At 42.5% G+C, this 25,188-nt stretch overlaps 1 long non-coding RNA gene across 3 annotated transcripts in view; it reads left to right on the top strand.

The window, feature by feature from the left end:
* Positions 1–25,188, top strand: part of LOC132252426 (uncharacterized) — a 269,114-nt gene that overhangs the window by 157,365 nt on the left and 86,561 nt on the right. For all 3 annotated transcript variants that reach the window (XR_009464333.1, XR_009464334.1, XR_009464332.1), the window contains one exon: positions 19,768–19,824. This is a non-coding gene — a long non-coding RNA (uncharacterized LOC132252426). The remainder of the gene's footprint in view (positions 1–19,767; positions 19,825–25,188) is intronic.

The raw sequence follows: 25,188 nt of genomic DNA, 5'->3' as shown, positions 1-25,188 counted from the left end.
GCCCAACAGAGGGCAGGTGGAGGCACAAGCCACACGGTATGGCAAGGCAGCTTGGATGAGCGTTGATTCCAGTTGCCTGGACGCTTCCTGTTCTGGGTTAGTGGTATATAGGGTAGGAGGCAAGGTGTCAGCTGGCCCTGGCCCGTCACTCTGGTGGCAGTGAATAAGCTGTTGGTTAGGCCCAGATGAAGGTTTCTGACCACCCGTGTCTGGACTGCGTGGTCAGTTGGAGAGATGGCAGACCTGGATGAGTAGCCATTCTGGGCAAGCTAAAGTTGATAAATCAATGCACATAATCTTAAGTGTGTCATCTATCGAAGTTTATGCCTCTAAATCAGTTACATGCAGTTACTTCATGCAAATCTACTGTTTGGCACCATTTCCATTCCATAGTTAGGAGCAAGCCAAGGTTGCAGCAGTAGAAATGTTCACTGCAGTAGATCCTTAGGCTGTTTTTAATGACTTGCCCATTAAAAAGTGACCTGCCAAATATGTATATAGTTTGTAAGCATTAGAACCCTTTCCACGAATAAATTTTAATTTAGGAATTGTCTACAAATTGATTGCTTTGATTATTTGCTATCACACTTTTTTGCCTTCCCCTTAGTTGTTTACAAAGGGCATCCTCATTGAATATGGAAGTGTCAGTTTTGGCCCAAATAAATGATCCAGCCCAGTATGTTTCTGTCCCTTGACCATGCAAGTTTTTATGGAGCACAAGTTACCTGTGAAGCTGTGTAATTGTATGATCACTCTACTAGGAATAATTAAGAGCTCTTCAAAATGGCCAAAGGCTCTTTAAGTGTTGATACAGTTTAATTTAGTAAGCCCACAAAATGTGATCCTTTTGCTTTCCTTGAATATTTCTATAAAAGAAACTTGTTCAGTCAAATTTTGGGCAGGAGGGTGATAGATGAGTGTGTGGATATCAGTGAGGCAAAGTAGTGGGTAAAAATTTGGAGAAACATCTTGCTTTCCAGTTTTTTAACTGTACCAAATGACAGATGGTTCTGAGATTCACTTATCACAGTCAGTATTCTGTCTTGTACTTGCTTTTTTGTTTGAACTAGATGAATAAATTGAACTTTCACTAGTTATGGACTTAGATTAAATATATTCACGTTACTTTTGTGCCTGCTGAACTGAACTGTGCATGTGAATTAGGTGCACAATTCCACACCCAATTTGACTAAAAATAGGTCTTTAAATTCCCTCCTTAATAAACATCCTCATCCCCTCCCTTTTCCTCTCTCTTGCACACACCTGCACTCTGTGTGTTGTTTTTTTTTGTGTGTGTGTGTGTGTGTGTACATGCACATGTGCAAACACACTCACCTATTCTACCGTACTGTATAATATGCCACGGTTCCAAGAGATGCTTTTGGGAGGGAGTAAAAATGGCATAAGGGGAACGTCTCTATGAATACAGAAATGATTTACACAGTGAATCATTCAAATCTTTCAATTGTATCCACTGTCCTCGCAGGATATTCTAGACACAAGTTAGTTCAGGTCAGTGTCTGAGAGGGGACAGGGAAGTAGGATAAAATGAAGGATGAAAATTTGCAACTAGAAATGGAGGCTCTGTTGTGCAGCAGAAGGCTGGAATGGTGCGGCTTGAAAGATGAGCACGGTGTGAATTGAGGGCATCTCAGGAGAAGTAAATCTGCCTCCTTCAACACAGACTGAGCACTGGCCCAAAGACCCCGGGTAAATAAGAATCAAACTTCACTACAGGACGTTTATATGGTCGTGATTTATTGGTGCTCTCAAACCCTTTGAACCTTTGCGGCCCTTTGGGGGAAATGGTGTGTTACAGGGGCTTAAATAAATAAATAAAAAATAAAAAGAAATACATGCCTATAGCTACAGGAAGAACCTATTGTGCCATTTGTTCCAAAAGCCTTGACACGTTCAGGGTTTTTTTTCCCTGAATTTGATTTTTTTTTTTATAGGATTCTGGTCAGTCAGCCAGTGCTATAGGAAATAAAACAACTCTTTGACAGATTCTTGTTTCTCAGGCCCTTTCCCAGCAACTTCCCCCCCTGGTAAAGAGAACTGAGCTGCAGGATCCTGATGGAAAAATCAAACAAACCCACAGAGCGTAGCTCAGGAGTAATAGAAAACTACTTGGATCTCAAGGTCTTGCCAGTGTAAGTTTAACACACAATGTTGTTCCTTCACCACATGTCAAATTTCCTTTTCCATTTTCTACGTCTACTGTATTGTCTTTGATTCGTGCTTGTGTGACCAAGGCTCCATGACTGGCTAGAAAGGAGCAGGTACCTTTCTTTTCATTGCTTCTGTGATCCTCAATAGGCCCCCTGCCGCTTGAAATATGCTGTGTAATACAAACAACACAATGCTTTTCATACACAAGATCAGACAATATTTACACTGTGATTTCTTAGTTTAGTTTAAAGGTAATGGCAGAGCAGAGAAAATCAACAGTAAAGTTGGTCTTGTCCATTGAAGTCCATGGCAAGATACCCATGGTTTCAACAGGGCCAAGATTTCACTCTGACCATGCAGTGTGCATCTCTTTTGTGACAGGCTGCTTCACTCGTATATCACAGTGCCAGCTGTCTGCCAGGAAAGGTGTTTTCCAAACTTAAAAGTATAACAGAGAGAAAATGAAATAAAAATTGCATAACTACATCTGCCACAAACTCAGTGCCATTTCTGTTCAATGCCTGGTTGATGATTTGGATCCCAACACTCAGTTACCCACATGTATCTCATAATACTCTGTCTGTTGGCGGGGAGGGGGATGGGGGAACATTATATTAGACCTAGCTGTATTTTTTATTTAAGTTTTTCATCATGAATAAGTAGCTTTCTGAACAAAATGAAAACTGCCACTGTATCTTCATTCCTGGTGACTATATTTTATTGACAGTCTCTAAATAAACTTGTTTACCTGGTCGGAATATTTTCATTTTCTTTCATTGTTTTTATTGCCCTACCACTTTTTTACAGTGAAAAAGGATGGGGAGTCAGGGTTTTTTTTCCCCTCCATTAACACACAATTTTACCTCAGGAAAAAATAATTAAAATTAGCTAAATTATTTTTTTTATAACATTTTTCATGGCTTTTTTTCAAACAACTGTGAACATGGTCACATGTGTTAGGTTGTTTTAAATTGCACCAGTGCAATAGCAAATTCAGTGGACTTACAGGTTTTAAAGTGGTATAAAACCTGCTTAGGGGGGGTGGGAAATGAAGTCTGCCCATGTTAGTTTCTTAAAGGTGGTCCCAAAGGAAGGGCAACTTGTGTATGTGCTACACTCTTCAAAAGTCCCCATGTTACCCATGTGGGTATGAAGGCTCTGCTGTAGGCCTTAGTCTATTCTAGGCGTGCCGTCAAAACTCATCTAAATTACAGGAAGCTAAGGAGAAGCAGAGTGTGTAGGGATAGACCGGTATAACATTGGTAGTTTAACTTAACTCACCCAGGTTATTTCCAATATCCATTGTCCATGAGCAGATGGGGTGTGGGGAAGCACAATTGAGATTCATAGATGTTAGGGTCAGAAGGGACCTCAATAGATCATCAAGTCCGACCCCCTGCATAGGCAGGAAAGAGTGCTGGGTCTAGATGACCCCAGCTAGCTGCTTATTTAACCTCCTCTTGAAGACCCCCAGGGTAGGGGAGAGCACCACCTCTCTTGGGAGCCCGTTCCAGACCTTGGCCACTCGAACTGTGAAGAAGTTCTTCCTAATGTCCAATCTAAATCTGCTCTCTGCTAGCTTGTGGCCATTGTTTCTTGTAACCCCCGGGGGTGCCTTGGTGAATAAATACTCACCAATTCCTTTCTGTGCCCCCGTGATGAACTTATAGGCAGCCACAAGGTCGCCTCTCAACCTTCTCTTGAGGAGGCTGAAAAGGTCCAGTTTCTCTAGTCTCTCCTCGTAGGGCTTGGTCTGCAGGCCCTTAACCATGCGAGTGGCCCTTCTCTGGACCCTCTCCAGGTTATCCGCATCCCTCTTGAAGTGCGGTGCCCAGAATTGCACGCAGTACTCCAACTGCGGTCTGACCAGCGCCCGATAGAGGGGAAGTATCACCTCCTTGGACCTATTCGTCATGCATCTGCTGATGCACGATAAAGTGCCATTGGCTTTTCTGATGGCTTTGTCACACTGCTGACTCATGTTCATCTTGGAGTCCACTAGGACTCCAAGATCCCTTTCCACTTCCGTGCCACCCAGCAGGTCATTCCCTAGGCTGTAGGTGTGCTGGACATTTTTCCTCCCTAGATGCAGCACTTTGCATTTCTCCTTGTTGAACTGCATCCTGTTGTTTTCTGCCCACTTGTCCAACCTGTCCAGGTCTGCTTCCAGCTGTTCCCTGCCCTCCGGCATGTCCACTTCTCCCCATAGCTTTGTGTCATCTGCAAACTTGGACAGAGTACACTTCACTCCCTCGTCCAAGTCGCTGATGAAGACATTAAAGAGTATCGGTCCAAGGACCAAGCCCTGCGGGACCCCACTGCCCACACCCTTCCAGGTCGAAACCAACCCATCCACCACGACTCTCTGGGTGCAACCCTCCAGCCAATTCGCCACCCACCGGACTGTATAGTCATCCAAGTCACAGCCTCTTAACTTGTTCACCAGTATGGGGTGGGATACCGTATCGAAGGCCTTCCTGAAGTCTAAGTATACGACATCCACCCCTCCTCCTGTGTCCAGGCGTTTCGTAACCTGGTCATAGAAAGAGACTAGATTAGTCAGGCACGATCTGCCTGCTACGAACCCGTGCTGGTTTCCCCTCAGCATAATTTGTCCTGCCAGGCTCTCTCAAATGTGAGCCTTGATAATTTTTTCAAAGATTTTGCCAAGGATGGAGGTGAGACTGACTGGCCTATAGTTGCCTGCGTCCTCCTTCCTCCCCTTCTTGAAGAAGGGGACCACATTGGCCCTTTTCCAGTCCTCTGGGACTTTGCCCGTGTGCCACGAGCGTTCAAATATTCCTGCCAGTGGCTCTGCAATGATGTCGGCCAATGCCTTCAGCACCCTCGGATGGAGCTCATCCAGGCCTCCCGACTTAAAGGCATCCAGTTCTTCCAAGTAACTCTGCACCATCTCAGGGTCTACGCATGGAAGTCTGGCGCCTTGCTGCTACCTCTCTACAACCCCAGTGAGAGACTTGTCATGCCCCTCGCTTAGGAACACTGAGGCAAAGAACTCGTTAAGGAGTTCAGCCTTGTCCCCCCCTGTCCATCACCAATTGTTTCTGCCCATTTAGCAGGGGTCCTATTCCTCCCTGGGCCTTCCTTTTACTCCCTATATATCTAAAAAACAATTTCTTGTTGTCCTTTACTTGGGATGCCATCCTCAGCTCCATGGTAGCTTTGAGATGGGGATTTACAAATGGGACAAGCCACTCTAGCTGGCTTGTAACCCAGAAGGACATTTCGTATGTCACAGATATATCCCCAAAAGAAAAAAATATATCACAGCTGCAGATGGGATGTAGATGCAAGTGTCTTATTACGAAGCGTCTTTGTATCATTGTCTTGCTTTGCACGTGCAGCTGTCTCCTAGGGCTTTTGCTTAGCAGGTCGCTATGTTCTAATCTTCCTACTGCAGCTGTTGCTGGTCCTTCCCAGTAATGGGCTGCTTTCCTGTCCACTTTGTTTGTCCCAGGTCTTGGGCTCTGGCCTTCCCGTCATTGCTAGATTCACAAAATGGCCATCCCTAGCTTGTTGCTCTTGTGTTCCTGTAACCTCTGGCTCTCACTTAAGCTTGAGTCTCTCTGACCTCAGGATGTTACTTCCATTTCCTGTTCCCCCAGCATTTTGGAGCTTTCTGCTGGCTGGGATTCTTTTCCTCCACCTCAGCCAGGGTGGAGAAAAAGAATAGTTAGTAACAATTCAATACATTTGCTATAATAATTTCACGTGTTCTTTGGGAGGTGTTTAAGTCTGCAGACTTGTAACAAAAAAGATCTGACCCACTGAGGTTATGATACAGTGAGATATGCTCCCCATGTCAATGACACTAGATTCATAATGGGTCTGAGAGTTTTTAAACATGCTTTTGTAGGCTTTCAAAGATCAGTTTCCCAATGCAATCTCTTTTTTTGGCTTCACTAGTTCTGTTGAAATTAGTTTTGATTGCATGTCTATATTGAGGCTCAGTGGAGCTGGTAGTCTATCTCAAATGAAAGGAATAATAGGGTCATGGCATGTTTGGTAGTGCTCAGCTGTGCTGGCAGAGAGGTGTGCATAACATGGTTCTAAGCAGTGCTGTTAGTCTTTGATTTCTGAACCAGACAGACCCTCCCTTGGTGTGTCATTCTGCAGCATATCCTAGCTTCCTCAGAACAAGAGTGTGAGCTGGCAGTTAATGAGAAATGCTGGAAGCTGTGTCCCAGGAGATGATTAAACCCCATGAGCCAATTAAAAGAAGTGTAATTGCACAGCAGGGACAAGTTGTTAAACAAGCTAGAGGTTATTGTCCTGCAAGTCAACGTACTGGAACAGCCAAGAAAAACCTACCAGGAAATCCACTGGTAGGGCAGTTTTGCTTGGCCTGAGGCTTCTCTTAAAGAAATTCAGGATTTAGGGAGTAGTGGGCTAACACGGCATTCTGACTTCTGTCTGATTTCTGAGTGCTATTAAGTATTTAATGAGGAGAGATGCAAGAGAGATTTGGAAAGCCTCTGCTGCATTTGTCAGTTGAGCTATCTAGATGCCAGTGTACTGGAAGTATAAACTGTTTTACTAGCAGCATTGTCATTCACCATGCTGGGGGACAGTCACAGTGATGGGTGGTGGTGGTTGGAGACTCACTTTGGCGGAGGATGGAGGGGGACATCTGCCGACCTAACCTGTTGTCTCGGGAAGTCTGCTGCTTGCCTGGAGCCTGGATCCAAGATCTCACAGAGGGATTGTCAAGACTTGTCCGGCCTTCTGACTACTACCCCATGCTGCTCATCCATGTGGGCACCAATGGTACTGCCAGGAGAGACCCTGAGTGGATCAAAAGTGACTACAGGACTCTGGGTGCCAGGGTGAAGGGGTCTGAGGCTCAGGGCATGTTCTTTTCCATCTAATCAAGGGAAAGGGCCCAGGCAGAAATGGGTTCATCCTGCAGATCAATACCTGGCTGTGCAGCTGATGTTGCCAGCAGGGCACAGCTTCTCCAACCATAGGATGTTGTTTCAAGGTGAAGGATTGCTGGGAAGAGATAGAATCCACCTGACGAAGAGAGGGAAGAGCTTCTTCGCAGATAGGCTCACTAACCTAGCGAGGAGGGCTTTAAACTAGGTTCATCGGGGGATGGAGACCAAAGCCCTCAGGTACATGGGGACATGGGAGACATAGAGGAAGAGCAAGCAGGAGGGGGGGCAACAGAGGATGCGTTCATATACTTCCTGAGAAATCTGAGCAATCAAGTAGTTACCTCAGGTGCCTGTACACAAATGCACAGAGCCTGGGAAACAAGCAGGAAGAACTGGAAATCCTTGTACAGTCACAGAAGTATGACATGATTGGAATAACAGAGAGTTGGTGGGAGCTTGCATGACTGGAGCACTGTCATGGATGGATATAAACTGTTCAGGAAGGACAGGCAGGGGAGAAGAGGAGGAGATGCACTTTATGTAACAGAGCCATATGATTGCTCAGAGCTCCACTATGAAACTGGAGATAGGCCTGTTGTAAGTCTCTGGGGAAAGCAACAATGGTGATGTTGTGGTGGGTGTCTGCTATAGACCACTAGACCAGGAGGAAGTGGTAGATGAGACTTTTCTCAAACAGCTAGTAGAAGTTTCTCAGTTACAAGCACTTGTTTGCATGGGGGACTCAATCACTCTGATATCTGTTGGGAGGGCAATACAGCAGTGTGCAGGCAATCCAGCAAGTTTTTGGAGAATGTTGGGGACAACTTCTTGGTGCAAGTGCTGGACCAGCCAACTAGAGGCCATGCTCTTCTTGACCTACTGCTCACAAATATGGAAGAATTGGTTGGGAATGTAGTAGTGGATGGCAACTCCAGCAGCAGTGACCACAAAATGATTGAGTTCAGGATCCTGAGGTAAGGAAGGATGAAGAGCAGCAGAGTAAGGACCCTGGATTTCAGAAAAGCAGACTCTGGCTCACTTAGGGAACTCATGGGTATGATCCCCTGGGAAGCCAGTCTGACGGGGAGAGGAGTTCAGGAGAGCTGGCTGTACTTTAAAGAAGCCTTACTGAGAGTGCAGGAGCAAACTATCCCAATGCACAGGAAGACTAGCAAGTATGGTAGAAGACCAGCTTGGCTTACCAGGGAACTCCTCAGTAGAGTAAGTCACAAAAAGGAAGCTTATAAGAAGTGGACATTTTGACAAATAACTAGGCAGGAGTATAAGAACATTGCTTGAGCGTGCAAAAGCCTGAGCCTGAATTGATTCAATCTTTACAAGTTAGTCTAACCTGGGTAGGCTAAATCAGTTTTGTAACCAGACAGACATCCCAGAAATGTGGGCACATGCCTAGTCATTAAGGCTAGAACCTGGGGGGGGGGGGGGGGGGGGCAATGCTAGAGCAGCCCTCCCTTCCTTCCACAGCATGGAGTTGAGTGGGGTGTGGCCAGGCTCTGGTGGGAAGCTCTGATTAGCTCAGCAGGGAATTGATAACAGTGTTTATCACCCAATTAAGAAAACAACAGAGGGACATTACCAGCTGATGATGGTAATGCTGGTTGTTGATTCTACCTGTTGATTCAGCACAGAGCGTAGCCAGCATGTGGTCTGCTATCTAATACACAGTCACTTCCTTTTCAAGGCAGAGGGGAGGGGGGAATTCCTGCTTAGCAGGGAGTGGTGAGGGGAAGGGGCAGGAGCTCCAGCCAGGGAGCAGAGGGGAGGTGCCAGCCCTGCTGTGGAGCAAAGAGCCCCTCCCAGCCCAGAGAGCACGCCAGGATGCTGGGTGTGTCTGGTTTATCTTAAACCAGCAAGAAGTCTGGGACAGATGTTGCTTAAACTGGTTGGAGCCAAGTCAGTTAAGTCTGATACCACATTCAACCAGATTTATCTCAAACTGGTTTCAGCCATTCTCAAACTTGTTTATGTGCATTGAATATCTGTTCTGTTACAGGTTTAAACAAGTTTCTGATCACTTAAACCAGTTTATGTGTAATGTCTGTCCCTAGCCAGGAAGACCAACATGCAATTGGACATGGAGAGTAAGAAGGGTTTCTACAAGTATGTCAGTAGCAAAATGAGAATTGGGGAAAGTGTGGGTTACTGAATGGGGGAAGCAATTTTGTAACAGAGGATGCTGAAAAGGCTGACATGCTCAATGCCTTTTCCACTTTAGTCTTCGCAGGCAAAGTCAGCTCCCAGTCTACTGCTGCAGACAGCACAGTTTGGAGAGGAGGTGAGCAGCCACTAGCTATAATCTTTGAAAACTCATGGCTATCAGGAGAGGTCCCAGATGATTGGAGAAGGGAAAACATAGTGCCCATATTTAAGAAAGGGAAAAAGGAGGATCCAGGGACTACAGACCAGTCAGCTGCACCTCAGTCCCTAGAAAAATCATGGAGCAGATCCTCAAGGAATCCATTTATAAGCACTTGGAGGAGAAAAAAGGTGATCAGGAACAGCCAGCATAAATTCACCAAGGGCAAGTCATGCTTGACCAACTTCATTGTCTTCTATGATGAGATGAATGGCTGTGTGGACATAGGGAGGCCACTGTATATGGTATACTTTGATTTTAGCAAGGCTTTTGATATAGTCTCCCACAACATTCTCTCAGGCAAGCTAAGGAAGTACAGGCTGGTTGAATGGAATGTAAGGTGTACAGAAAATTGGCAGGAGCATCAAGATAAAAGGGTAGCAATCAATGGTTTGATGTCTAGTTGGTCACCAGTATCAAGTGGAATGCCTCAGGGGTCAGTCCTGGGGCCAGTTTTGTTCAACGTCTTCATTAATGACCTGGAAGATGGCATAGAGTGCACCCTCAGCAAGTTGTAGATGACACCAAGCTGTGGGGGAGTAGTAGATATGCTGGAGAGTAGGGCTAGAATTCAGTGTGACCTAGATAAATTGAAGGATTGGGCCAAAATAAATCTGTTGAGGTTCAACAAGGACAAGTGCAAAGTCCTGCACTTAGAAAGGAAGAATCTCATGCACAATGCACCAGGCTGACTGGCTAGGTAGCAGCTCTGCAGAAAAGGACCTGGGGGTTACAGTGGACAATAACCTGAATATGAGCCAACAGTGTGCCCTTGTTGCCAAAAAGGCTAAGAGCATACTGGGCTGCATTGGCACATGTGTTGCCCGCAAGGCAAGGGAAGTGATTATTCCCCTCTATTCAGCCCTGGTGAGGCCACATCTGGAGTACTGTGTTCAGTTTTGGGACCCCCACTACAGAAAGGATATGGACAAATTGGAGTGTCCAGCAAAGGGCAAAAAAATGGTTCGGGGGCTGGGGCACATTAATTATGAGGAGAGGCTGAGGGAACTGGACTTATTTAGTTTGGAGAAGAGAAGACTGAGAGGGGATTTAATAGCAGCCTTTAACTCCCTGCAGGGATGTTCAAAAGGGGATGGAGCTAGATTGTTCTTAGTGGTCTCAGATGACAGAACAAAGAGCAACAGTCTCAAGTTCTAGCAAGGGAAGTTTAGGTTAGATATTAGGCAGAATTTTCTCAATACAAGGGTAGTAAAACACTGGAACAGGTTACCCAGAGAGGTGGTGGAATCTCCGTCCTTGGAGGTTTTCAAGACCCAGCTGGACAAAGCTTTGGCTAGGATAATGCTTTGAGCAGGGATTTGGACTAGATGACCTCCTGAGGTCCCTTCCAGCCATTATTTTCTATGAGTCTGTTCCCTTTTGTCTCCAGACTGGGGAATGGTAGTGAGGCCTGATGCAGGGGTGTCAAAACCAGCTAAGGAGCTCAGTGTCTGAAACTACTACTTTCTTTCTGAATTTGAACTACAGGTTTCCCAGATTTTGGGAGTGAAATGATGTGTAATGGTTAATGGATTCATCTTTATTTTTTTTGTGGAGTGGCCTTGGAGTTTGATTGCCTCAAATTTGTTGGCAGGATTTGATTAGCTTTTTTGGCCTTGTATTAAATGCAAATTAATGTGTTCCACATTTATTGTTTGAACAATATTGATTTCTTATAATTGGGCAAATAAGTCAGATGCTATTGTTTCTTTTCTCTGATTGGGTAGGTATGCAATATGATGACACTGCCACCCATCATAGTCTTCAGCTGATATAGAACCTGGGAACTTCAGCAACCAAAGTCCATAACTCTGTCACTTGAGTTAAAGGAGATAGTTATGCTTAAGTAGAAAGAGCATTTTTAGCCACTAGTGTATTCCAACCATTAGGAGGACACAGCACACTTTGCATGTTACATGAGCACTTGCAATATGAATGTTTCTGGATGAAACTTAGAATTCCAAATATTTACTTGTGTAACCTTGAAATTCACTTTCAACAAAGTACCATTTGAATAGAAATAAATAACAACCCCCCCCCAATAGATTTCTGAGTAAACAGGAAGTGAATTCACCTAAAAAAGGAATGAGCTGAATGTGACTTTGTTGTAGGCAAAGTCTAAATTGGTTTGTCCACTTGTTAATCAAGCTGTTCCTCTGGTGATAAAGCCATAATCCCTATATGCAGCTAGGGTTTATATTTGGTCTGACATTAGATTTCAACATAGCCATTTCCATAAATGTCTCTTTTCAGCAAGATGGTTGCAGCCTGTAGAATTAGAAATGTCAGTTAATATAAAAGCCATTGGATCATAGTCCTCATACAGAGAATTGGCATTAGGATTTTGAAATGTGTTATTTTGTGAAGGGGAAAAGGGAAGTGGGTATTTGTTAGCCTGTGAATGCAGGTTTTCACTTGTCATTAGGAAAATGAATACAGATTTATTTAAAAAACAAGTTTCCAAAGTGCAGTTGTGTGTTCCTTTTGCAAAAGGCAACCACAGCCCTAGGTTAAGCAGGTCTGATTCGACTTATTTCAAGCATTAGATTAGTTCTTGAACCTTTACAGCTTCCTAATGGGAGGAAAAGATTCTTGTTGGCAAAACCTCACGGATCAGCTTCTCACTCAAGGTCATATCCCCATCTCTTCAGCTTTTGTTTGCCATTATTTCAGGTGATAGATGCACTATTGACTGGCAGCAATGACAGAGCTTGGAATGATGGGGGAACTGAGGCATATTCAACACACTGCCACGCAGCTAACTCATGCTAATGTTCAATAATCCTATCCTGCTGCTACACTCTAATGGCTGTGGGTTTGATAGACCCCCTCATTGAACTGGTGTATTTCTTATGGGCTTGCCCGCCCATCCTTCATGAATTTTTATTAAACAAAACTGTAAGCGGATTGATTTTGTACTCCTTTATTGCATTTTTATTTAATTCCTTTCAATGGCGGAGGCTCCATCATGTTATCTCAGTGTAAATCATGCCGGGGCAGCAGGCCAAAAAAATAAAAAGACTACAGGATCATACTTGCATCTAGTGGAAATTTCACTCCTATAACCTTTATTAGTGGAGATTCATTGATTTTTTTTTGATTTTTTTTTTGGTTAGAGTTAGGTCAGATACTAAGAGCCTTCCTTTTAAATAAGGAGGGACAGGTATGTATTTTTCTTGCAATCTGTAGATGTAGTTTGCGTTGATTAAGTATGGCTTTGTCTGTTGCTTACAAGGACCGATTAGATCCGAAGAAACATTGATAATCCTGGCTTTTTCATGGTTCAGCTGTAGGTTGCTGTAGGAGCAGTGTTTAGGAGAGTAGTAGGTAGATTTGGGCACTTTTCTTGTGTGCTCTCCCTACCAGATTAGCTCTCTAGTGCAAAAATCCTGTTTCTTACTCACGTAACTACCATGCACAGGTAAACGGGGTCTTGGTCTCTGACGAGGACTCCTGGGCATTATAATAACACTAATAATAATAATATGAGTGTTCCCTTTCCCTGCACCTCAACCTAAAAATGTGTAGCCCAGGTGTACTCGGGTATATAGTCCCCTTCTCCACTTGATGGGAATTGTTAGCTGGCAGGTGTGCTGTGGTGGAACTATAGACCACTAGTTTCCCTCCATCCCTATAGAACAAGGCCAGGACAGTCGGGGGACTTCACTATATACAAATTTATTTACATTAACTTATCACAAGGGAAAGAAACATGGATATAAACATATGTACTATATCTCATATATATATATGAGAGAGAGAGATCTATCTATCTATCTATGATATCTAAACAAATAACATAAACAATACCCTCTGGGTAAATGCTATAAAACTTTATACCAGTGCTCCAGATACAAGTAAGTCACAGGTAAGTATCTGATCTGAAACAGATAAACCCCCAAATAAATATAGATAGCCAGCAGATAAACTATAGATAAGTATAGGTGAACAATAAATAAGGCACAAATAAACAACAGGTGAAATAATAGCAACAGGGGGTCCCAGCAAAGCCCTAGGACTCTACTAATTTACAAACATGTGAGTTCACAAAATATAAGGCACGACATCACACCACTTGTGGCGCAAGAACCTCAAAGATAATCAAGGGGAAACTCCAATGCCCTTGGGCTTTTCCCAAGCCCTTCAAGGAAGCTGGTAACTTCAGGGAGGCCCTCCCAGTGGGACTTCTACTTTCAGGAGCCCTTAACTAACCAGGGGGGATAAAAAGCAGGGCAGGTCATGGTCTAGGACCATGCCCTGAGGCAACCAGAGGCTCGGGTCCTCCAAAGAGACCCCTTGGTAGCTGGCCAGAGTGTTTCTATGCCTGCCCCTTCTCCCGATGCTGCAGCATGCTGCCTGCCCATACAGGGCAAACAGTAACGCAGGCTGCAGCGACCTGGATCCGAGCTCTGGTCCAGGTAAGGAAGGGATGGGGGGGCTGGAGGTGGGGGTGCTGTGAGGATGCGGGGGACTGCAAGGGGGGCAGCTAGGGTGGGCCCACCCCATGCAGGGCCCACATGCCTCCCCCCCTCCCCACACACACGGCCCACAGCTCACCCGCAGCAGCAGTGGCCATTAGGGCACTTGGGGCCTCCTAGCACAGCCTCCCCCCTGCCCCTTGCTCCCCATATTGTGTGGGCCTGGCCTAGCTTGGGCTGTGTGACCCTTCGGGTAGCTCCAGGTCGCTCGGGCTCTCACCAGGGACCCCGTGCCACTCGCAGGGTCCTGACCACGTGTTGTACCAGCCCGGGTCCTGCATGCATGGTCCCTGCGTGCCATTGGACCAGGCTAGTTCTGTGCACACAGGACCTGGCAAAAATCCCCAGTTCAAATTTGTGTGGCTTCTATTTGAGTTGCTTCAAGCACACATACCTGCATATGTGGACGTGCTCCCTGAGCTGGCTTACATGCCTTCTCATCTTACTTGGTTACCCAAAATACCTCAAGATGTTTCTCTTCTTTACTTCCGTGGAGGAATTGAGAGATTCAAGCCTTACTCTGCTTCTGATGCAGATAAATGCAGCAGCAGTTTCTTAACCTGCAGTACTCACTGTAGAAAGTATTTGTTGAACTGGAGTCCCATTACAAAATGGAAAGCAGAGCAAGGCATAGGATTACTATCTGTATTGTAGGTTGTTTATCTTGATAAAGCCTTCATTTCTTCTTTTGGTTGTTGCAAATGCCAAAGTTAGTAACCATAACTCTATTTACAAGAGAATGAATATTTCCATTAAGCAATAATATAGCATTTGGGCTTTGAAAACCAGTTGGTTTACTCAGCCAGTTATAATCTGCTGCAAAGTGTGTTTAGGGAGTTGTTTTTGTTTAAAATTCACTATTTAAAAGAAACTTTTGAGGGGTGTACTTTTGCTCTAGTGAAGTAAGACTGTAAGAGAAACTAAGGCAGAGAATCTCCCTTGTCCATAACAAGTAAAATTCTGATATGCATCATCTGTGGATTATTTCTAATGTTCATGCAGCAAAATAAAATGGAATCAGAAAGCCAAATCCTAGGCATGTTAGAATTGGCATAGTTTCACTGATTTCAACTGAGCTATGCTAACTTACATGAAGGTGTCAAGCCCGAAATATACTGTAACTTCATTGAAACACAATAAAGAAGGCAGCCACAGAAAGGGATACAATCAGAACCAACATATTTTTGCTTTATTTTTTTCCCTTTAGATTTTTACTCAAGGCCAATATTTTCAAAACTAGTAATCTACTGATTGTTATTGGTACTATCAAAGTATCTATGAACTCCAGTAATGAATTTTACTGTGCTAGGAGTTGTACAAACATGAAACAAAAACACAGCCCTTGTCCAAAAAAGAGTGTACACTGCAAAAAAGAGAGAGAGAGAGACGAGAACAAAATGTGGGGGGAGGGCAGCACATGGAAATGGGGAATATTGGCTAGCAAGATAGGTAGCAGCCTAACCATTGCCAAGTATTTGTATGCATCACAGCAAAGAGTATTTTCAGGAGGGAGTTGAAGGAAAAGAACAAAGTGGCCTTCGTACTTTGAATCATTTTTGAAAATCATGACATAAAAAATTAAGGCCCTGTTTTTATTAAAGATAGCTAATATTAACACTAATAATGTCAATGTTGATCAATATAAATGAATATTCATGCTAACATTAATAATATTACCATATTTCTTGATGTGTATTGCCAGTTAGAGCATTCAAATCTATCAGTGGTTCAACCAAATTAACAGGATAAGACTGTTTCCAAGAGGAACATAAAGAAGCAAAGAAGAGACTCAGTGGCTGGCCTTAATTGCCTTGTCCTGTCCCTACAATGAAAAATTTTAGACTTCATTGCAAATAGATCAATTTCCTGCTAAATTCTCCAGTAGGCTAGTTATTTTAAATACAAAATAGTGTACAAATGTTTCCAATTCAGTGTACTGACACTAGGGGCAAAACAGAGGCAGGAGAAATAAATAAATAAAGGGAAACGTTATTAGAAGACCTTTGCTCTGATTAATCACTGGCCCAGGGATAAAAATAGTCCATATGAGTTGGGTTAGTATACAACTTGAGTACTGTTGATAAGAAAGGCATCAGTGTTTCTAATGGGAACCACAGCATTAATCAAAAAACAAAACTGGCAGCATACAAACCTAATGACATTCCAGTTGATTGGATTATAACATGATGATTGTTTAAAGCTGTCACTTTTAATTTGGTTAAAAGAAATAATATGCAATAGATCCATAACTTAGAGCTCTACAAAGAACATTTGAAATGTCAGGGGGAAGACTCTCAGGCCATTAGAGACATTCAAAGTTTAGGAGACATTAGGGAAAGAGAAATAGACTGGTCTAATTCATGCTAAATTAAAATAAGCAACTGCAGAATGTCTTGACCTTTCCTTAACTTAGTACTTTGTTGGAGATTTAGAATGAACTGACTAGTGTCACCCAAAGAGCAAAACTCCAATAGCTATCTGGCTAGGGGGAACAAAGAAAAAGTTTCTAACGATTCAAGCAGATGCCTGAGTTGGGGCTCCTGGGTTCTATTTTTTTTGCTCTGCCACTGATTTGCTATTTGATGTTCAGCAAGTCATTTAAGCTCTCTTTCCTTAGCCCCTTTATGATACATGGACATAACTCATTCCTCCATGCAGGTCTTGTGGAATTTGCTTAGGTTTGTAAAAAATTAAAATGAAAGTCATGTATGTATAGAATGGAAGTAATTGTCTAAATGGCCATGGCAAGGTCCTCATTCTCTTCTGATATGGAGAGTTATTGTAATTCTGCTATGTTGTGTGTATCGGTTTGCTTTCTAAAAAAATGAAAATAGTACCACTGGTTAGTATTACCTGTTATCAAGCAGAATGGTTTCTTCCAATCTGGAATCTGTAATTTTGGGAGGCAGACCTGTGTCCAGTATGGGTAAGAACCAGGTAGACAACATTATCCATGCCTCTGGCTTTAAGACAGTCAAGGAGTTTAGGGGCTTACGATTCTGCCTCAAAGAAGCTAAGGAATATAATACATCAGCAGAGACAGCAGACCTCAATTTTGAGGAGGAAGAGGTGGCAGAAGCCTTTTTATATTTGGTAGAGACACAGAACATCTTTGCAACTCGGATTCCACCCACCTCACAGACCCTATGCTTCACACAAGACCTCACAGGCCATGTCCAGACAGGTGAGCATATGCTTGTTGTGGCATCTCAAAGCAGCTTGAGATGCCACAGGAGGCATGCTAGCAATGAAAAATTGTTCCCCATGAGATCCTGGTATTAAAAAAAAAAATCACGCAGGAAAAATGTGGTGCAGAGTGTGCTCCTGGGGCATGCCTGGAGACAACCGGAGGCTGGGTCCTCCAAGGAGATGCTCTGGTACACAGCCAGAGTGGTTCTATGCTTGCCATGTGCCCCTCCTGCTCCAGCAGCATGCTGGAACAAATATACGTGGGTCAAGGCTTCCAGCCTGGAGGGGAAGGGGCTTGCCCAGCCCAGTCCTTGAGCTCCAGTTGATGGCTTCTCAGGAATGGCATGGGGATTGCTGGGGCCTGGGCACAGACACAGGGAGCAGAACAGAAAGGGCTGGCACTGCTCAGAGTCACAAAGCAGCTGCAGGTCCATCTGTAGCTGTCCCCACATCCTGGTGAGCAAAGTGGGCAGGGGCAGCTCTGATTTTTCTATGATAAAAAACCAAAAGCAAATGCCAAAATGTATATATATCTAGATTCATTGTATTATGATGATAGAAGCAACAGTAGGCTTCCAAATTACTTTAAAATTGTAAATATATAAATAAAACATTGCCCAGCTGATGTCTCTATATAGTGGCATTTCATTTTAATTGTGGAAAAATGCAGATTTTGGGTATTTTAATGAGAGAATTTGGAGCAGGGTTTAAATCAGAGAATTTGCAGTTTTTAAACTGGGAACACCTGGATCTCTGCTCTTAAGGCAACTGGCAAGACCCAGGCAGAGGAGCCTGCCCAGGGCCAACACTGGGGACCCAGCTGGAGGACAGATGAGGTGGCTGACCTCCTGACCATTTGAGGTCAGGAGGACATCTTCAACAGTTCAAAGCAGGCCATCACAACAAGCGCATCTTCTGGGTGATAGTTGCCCAGGTAGCTGCCCTGAGGGTAAGTAGCCCTAACCTGCTTGCCAGGGCAGGTTTTATACTGCTGGGGCCAGGATAGGTGCTGGCACCAACCTCTAGCTCCCTTGGCTGAAGATCCAGGAGGAGCTGGGCAGGGTCAGTTTGCCCCAAGTGGCACAATTTGCCCCACACCAAAATGAACGTTCAGGCATGTGTGCTGAGGCACAAGTGTCCAGTATAAATTTGTGCCACTGCTATTTTCGCTGCTGCAAGCACACATGTCTGCATGTGTGGGTGTGGCCACAAGGGCTGGACCTATTGGGTCGTAATCCTTGTGTTGATATTTTGTGGAATTATCAGGAAAATTCTGGTGGTTTAAGTTGAATTTTGAAGCTCTCTCCTATATGTTATCTTTCCCTCTGTCCTCCAGTCTCTTGTACCATGAAATGCTACAGTCTGGCAAGCTCCATAATAAGTGCAGATAGATGAGTGTGTGTACCGTCTCCATTAACATGACTGTTCAGGCTAATGATGGGGACCCCCTGCCGCTCTCCGCTTGTTTTCTGTTGATTGTTATGTAATGTTCGGCAGCAGGAGGTAAATTCCTCTCCAATTTCGAGACCCGTTACAGCGAGCAAACCCTACTGTGGGAAGTCACGGTGATTGAGCTTTCGAATCAGGTCCCATGCTGATAACTATAAATCAGGCCTATTATATACTCTAACCGACAGCCAGAAACCTTCGTACTGCATGTGGCACAGCAGAGTCTTGGAGCTGCCTGGGAGTTTCTCTCGTAACTCTCAACAGTTGTATCCTTGAAGGACTGCTGCTTAAAGGTGGTTGGATATTTGTGCTCAGGCAGATAAAGAGCTGTAGCTGTTTCAAAATCTGAAAGTCTAGCTGACACGCAGGGTAGGACTTGGAGAGCTAGTTCCTGATCTGTATGTGTTGTGACGTGGTATCTGTGCTGAATATATAAAGGGAATTTTTTTGGCAGCGATGAACTGAGCTTGTACTTGGGTCCACCTGCAACTCTGAGACTCAGAAGATGCTTCTGAAGAAGTATGTTCCATTTTTATTGTCGTAAAGAAATAAGTATTTTCCAAATTATCTGGGTTGTTTGTGGTAGACTTGTAAAGGACAAAGATTTCAGAGTTAGCCCTACTTGTCCTAACCTGTATTCAAATGATGGGGGGATAGAGTGGCCTAGGAATGCTAGATAGTGTGGTTCAACCAAATGTTATTTAACTTCACAGAGGAATTGGATGAAATTCTACAGCCTGTGGTATGCAGGGAGTCAATCTAATTGATCAAAATGGCACTTCTCTGTCCTTAAAATTTCAGAACGCTTGCACATTTGCTTTCTGCTTGTCCTTTAGCTCTGTATGCAACTGTATGTAGTAACCAACACAGTGAGTTTCTTGGTTCCCTTGTAGTGGTGTCTGAGCCATAAAGGTTCTTGAACCAATCATAGTCTTTGCAACGTTACTTAGGTCTCCCAGATTAAGCCATATATAGGGTCACGTATTCAGATCCAGGAGCTCCAAATGCCATGGTTGGTGCAGAAAGTTGGTACTATAATTTCACTTTACTCAGATTTCACTCTTATTGAGTGTGGTGTCCTGTGGAAGGACTGACCTACAGAGGAGAGCATAGTCTATCAGACTGAAAATAGATGGTGGTGTTAAGAGGTCCTGAATTTTAATAGTTAATTTCCACTACTAACTTATGTTGCTTCCTCTTTCAGAGCTGTTGTGAGACTTAATTGCTCCATCTTCAGCTGGTATAATGTGGAAACTGAGAGGTATGTTGATGCATGTGACCTGAAAATCTGGTTTGTAAATGCTATTACTAACTTGTATTAAGTGAATGAAATGCATCCTACTTGAAGGTTGTGCCAGATCTTATGTAAAAGGCAATGGCTGTGAGGAAGACTCAAATAGTTGAGTGATGACCTCAAAATACAATTTCTTTCTTATTCTTGTTTAATAGTCAAAGATTATCAAGTGTCCAAGTGGAAATATATAGTCTAGACAGCATGCGATGGTGTAATGATGAATGTGAGCTTGAGAAAGGCTTTGGATTTGCCTCTTATGTGCATAAATATCACATGTGGGTTGACGAGGAGAGTGGAGGTCATTGAAACATACGTGTTCACATTCATGGCCTTTATAGATTCTGTCTTATATGAACAAGGTCCCAGTAAGGTACAAGAATGTGTGGTCAGATATCATTATGCCTGGAAGCCTTTTCCTGATGATGTGAGTATTTCAAGCCCATGTTATTGAGTGATAATTTGTGGAGCACATGGTATGTTGATAGGTGTTAAAATGTTCCCATGCACGGGCTGATTTATTTTGCTCCTTTCTTTGCCCACATCCCTCTGCATCTATATTTTAATATTCCTTGAAGATAGGGGGAAAAACATAATTTCATCCAGGTTTCTTCTTTGTAAGTGCAGGAGAATCCCCTTTTACAGTTCATTTCAAGTACATTTACTTATTTAATTGTATGTTGCACACCCAAGATTTCACTATTGGAAAATTAAAGTTGCAGAAACATTTTAGTGGCTTGAATCTGTTATCTTCATCAAATATATTAGTTCTCAAAAACACAAGAAAAATAACTGCAGAGTAAAGGCAGAACTCTCTAGCAAAGCATCTTAACTTTATTTCTTTAACTTCTAACATTAGATTATTCCTCAAATTTTCAAGGTAGCAAGTATATCACATCAGCTTCATGTCTTGGAGGTGCAGGAAAAGAAGCCAGTAAGATGACCTATCACTAGCATGCTCCCCTATTTTCATAAAGTAAGCTGGGTTATTCTTTAGTCACTCACTGTTCAGCTACTTGTTAGTCATTGTCATTGACAAACTAAAATGGAGATACTGAACATTTTCTACCCAGGTCAGCTTTTCCTGACTGGCTGTCCAGTTACAAGCCATTCTCAATTACCATTGCTTTTCCTTGCCGTTATTTCAGAAGTGTAAGAAAAATGATAAAAACAAATGTTGCCATCTGAATCATTTGAACACAGTTGAAAGTAGCCACAGCTGTTCCATTTTCTTTATCACTTCATGATGTCCTGTGGCTATTGTTAGAATGGATACCCCAAACTGCTGGTCCAGATGGAGCATTTACACTGTTTGCTTTACTTCTTCCATGATGCTCGCAAAATGTGATTATAAACAAAACATAACAAAACAAAAAATTCTTGAAGGCCATGTGAACTCGTGCTCAAGCCTTTATACATGAGGAAAAGGTCCACAGGCTGGAGAGGACCTGATCATGTGTCAGGCATCAGTCAGTCTTCCAGGGAGAAACGAAAAGGAGGATGCATCTCTGTTAAGACTGAGAGGGAGAAGGAGACTTTCAGCTCTCTCTCTATGAGAGCAGAGTGCTTTGGGGGCCAGAATACACAGGAAAGTGTAAAAGGGAAAAATACCTCAACGATTTACCACAGTTGCCCTCTTATAAATACTAAAGATATTGCCCAGACTTTCAACTGTGTTGGGTTACAATTTTCAGAACTTAACAGAGGAACATTTCATTTCACCTGAATGAAACCGTAATTTTGAAAATATTTGAAAATGCCATTGCTTGGTGCTATATGTGTTTACATTCATTTAGATCAGCATTTGCTACCCCTTTTGCTATCCTGTCCACAACACAAACAGTTCTTAAAAAAAAAAAAAAAAAAGAACAACATTTATTAAGTAAAGAGGATTACAATATCAATAGGAAGTTATCATACAATAACCTTCTATTGATCTGTGTATCATAAGTAATGAAATAAATGGAAATATTATTTATTAAAATTGATTAGTGCGTGTGGGGAAGGAATCATTGCAGGGAAGAAGAGCACATGAGTTCAATAGATGTGGAGCTGGAATCTCTTCTTACTGGTGCCAGAATGATTTACAATGTTAAAAAAAAAAAAAGGCTTTTCTACCAAAGAACAAGGAACTCAAGTTAGCCATGAACTGGAATGCGAAATCTAGCCAGCTCTGCAGATGTCTTGGCAAATCCAGCCAAAATTCAGTATAATACAGACCAATTTGTGGTTCTGATGGGAAGCCCTACACTGAAGCTAGTTTGAAGAGCCAGTGCCTACCAATGTATCTTCAGATTCTCTGTGCATCATGGAGGGTGACATTTAGGGCAGAGTAAAGGACAGTTGCAAGGAACTATGGTTATACAAATCAAGTTGTTCTAAGACTGGCAAGTAGTTCAGAAAGAGACCACTGTTCTAATACCCAGGCTAAAGTATCAGATGAAGAAATGTCCATGCAGTACTTCATCCAACACCGTATTTCAGGCAGGTGTTATGATTCTGCATTCCCTGACCTCAAAGCATTTTAATGTTATAAAGCCTATTTGGCAAAGGTGATATGAAATTCAACCTAACTTTATTAAAAATCTGGCTCTTCCCTAGGTTCAGCTAGATATCAAAATTAGGAGATTTATACTAATAAACGTATTAGTTAATCAATTAGAAGTCCTTTCACTGATTCTGGAGTATGCCCCATGGAAGAATATCCAAATCCAAGTGTTTAAGCAGAAAGTACAGAAGTAAGTGTCGCTGAGACTTCTTCCAACCACTGTTTCTCTGTGAGTTCTTTCTAGAAAAATGATAAAGGATGGAAACACTCAATCAAGAGAAGAAAATCCCTTTTTACAGAATCACCACTTCATCTCTGACCTCACGGTATTTGTCCTTGAAGGAAACTTATACAATACCTTTTAATAGATGGGTCTTGGATCAAAAAAATGTAACCTTAATGGACATGCAAAACTATGGACTTCAAATAGACAGTGGTTTTAAAGATCTTAGTCATGTGTGTAACTTGGTTCTTTACTTGGTCTGTAACTTTCAGATAACTTCTCCTTGCTCCACAGGTTTATTGTCCTTTTCTCTTTTTAACTGACCATTTTCTTTTACATTATGGAGTCAAAATTGTTCTACCTGGTATTTAGTGTAGACTATATCTGTTTCTTAGATCTTAGGAAAGGCATTTCATCTCTGAAAGCTCTTCTAACATCTCTTCAAACTATGCAGCTTATCGAATAAAAGGTATTACCAAATAAATTTTGTTTTTTCCCTTGGGTCATCATAGAAGCAATGCCACTGCATTATTTCATCTGGTTAGTTTTGCTGGCACTTCATTTCAGAAGCAGACAATATTTGAATCCATTGAGTTCTGACAGTACTTCAACAGTTTTGGAGTGAGTTATTTGTGCTTTGAAATAACCTTCCAAATGAAGTGTCTTTGCTGTTTTTGTATCCTATTGGGATCAAAAACACTCAACATTGACCAAAAATTCATTGGGTCCACAGGTGTCGTATTTCCTTTGCAGAGAATTCTGGGGTTTTTTGTTCTTATTTGGAAAAAAGTCAGATTTAGAAATTTCAAAATCAAATTTCTATCCTCTACACAGGTCTGGTATTTTTGATGGAATGCAAGCTAGCCATCTTGATGATGGCCTAATTACTGGTGTAATGCACATTTTGTGCTATTGTATAAAATAGCATTATTTTGTTGTATGGTTATAAAGGCTGCTGAACTTGAGGTATGATGATTTCCTTCAGTAGCTGAAATCAGCTTGGTATTATACCAGTTGCTACAGAAATTGTATTAGTGTGCAGCACTATTCAGCTTCAAACCTATGGCTCAGAACAGAAGGTCATCATTCATTTAAGATCTGGGTGAAAAGGCATTTCAGAAAGCATGAAAGTATTGAAAGTAGCCATCTATATACCCTTTGAGCTGAGAAAACACCCTATTTTGAAAGATCTTCACACAGAACAGCCTCTAACTGTATTTCAAAGTAGGATGGCATGCATGTTCAAAAGGAAAACAAATATATATTTGTTAATTTGTCAGTATAGTGCTATGGGGAGAATGATGTTAAAGGTGAATTAAGGATAAAAAACACTAGTTATGTCAATAAATTTAGATGTGTATTCATGTTTATATAAAATACACTACATTTTTCATTTATGTAACTCTGTAATAAATAATATGGCTTGGGATGCCAAGTGCAAGTATGTTGAACATGACTGAATAATATTGTATCTAGCAATTACATAATACTTTTACGGTTTCAAAGCTCTCTGCCAGCTTTAACTACTAAGGTTCAAATTCTGTAGTTGGCTGCAAATGGCACATGCCTGCAACCAGCGAGTGGCAAACTCTTAAATAAGTGCCTAAATCTGGCTTTCTTGCATACATATTGGCCTATGGCTGCTTTACCACTCCATCCAGAAAGAGCCTAGAGCATTTGCAGATGCTTCCTCAGCCTGGCTAAAGGTTTTTGTGCCCAAAAGCTTGCTAAGAATAATTTTCCCAACTATTTGAGTTGATCTAATAAAAGATATTGGATTGAAGAACCAGTCTGCCTATGTCCTTAGCCCAACACGGCTACAATCTACACCCTTAAATCTTTAAAAGAACCCTTTTAGGTAGCATAGGTGAGAATCATCTCATTTATGTAGAGGGTGAAAATGTGTTGAAAGGGCTGAGTTGCCTAAGGCAACAAAGGGGAACCAGAGTCAGAGTTCACTATGGAAGTTGCAACTGTATTCCCAGGCCTGTGCCTAATTCACTGAACACATCCATTTATTGAAGATCTGTGGAACTGCACTTGTTCTCATTCAAATACTACATTTGACTCTGACAATTATCTGATTTTATTTTATGCTTTGAAAATTCACTCTGTATAAATGCAATAAAGATGTGTTTACTGAACCGAATGATTCACCAACAAATCTGTTCAAGCTACAAGTTGAATAGAAAAACTTTCTCCCTCAGAAAATTTCTAAATTTATTTCAAATAGAAAAGATTTCATACTTGTCCCCTTGTATTGGTATGTAGAATTTACAAGGGCTGTGCAAAGCTTCAATAGCTGATTTGATTTGGCGGAGATTTGGCCCGATTCAGCGGCTAAATCTCCAAATCTGAATCAAATCAGGAAACCCTTTAATCTCTCAGAATCAAACTGGAAGCCCTCGTATTGATTTGAAGAGATTTGGAAAGATTTGATAATTCAGACATAGACACAGCTTTAAATGTTTTTTCTCCATACCTCAAGGTACCAGGTGGCTCGTGAATGCTGACATGCTAGGGCAGATAGAGCATCCCATGGGAGCGCAGGGAGGTCCCCAGC

This window comes from Alligator mississippiensis, chromosome 9 (assembly GCF_030867095.1).
Source record: "Alligator mississippiensis isolate rAllMis1 chromosome 9, rAllMis1, whole genome shotgun sequence".
Taxonomy (NCBI): domain Eukaryota; kingdom Metazoa; phylum Chordata; order Crocodylia; family Alligatoridae; genus Alligator; species Alligator mississippiensis.
Note: the sequence above shows the minus strand (reverse complement) of the source record. Positions and strands in the feature narration are given on the sequence as shown.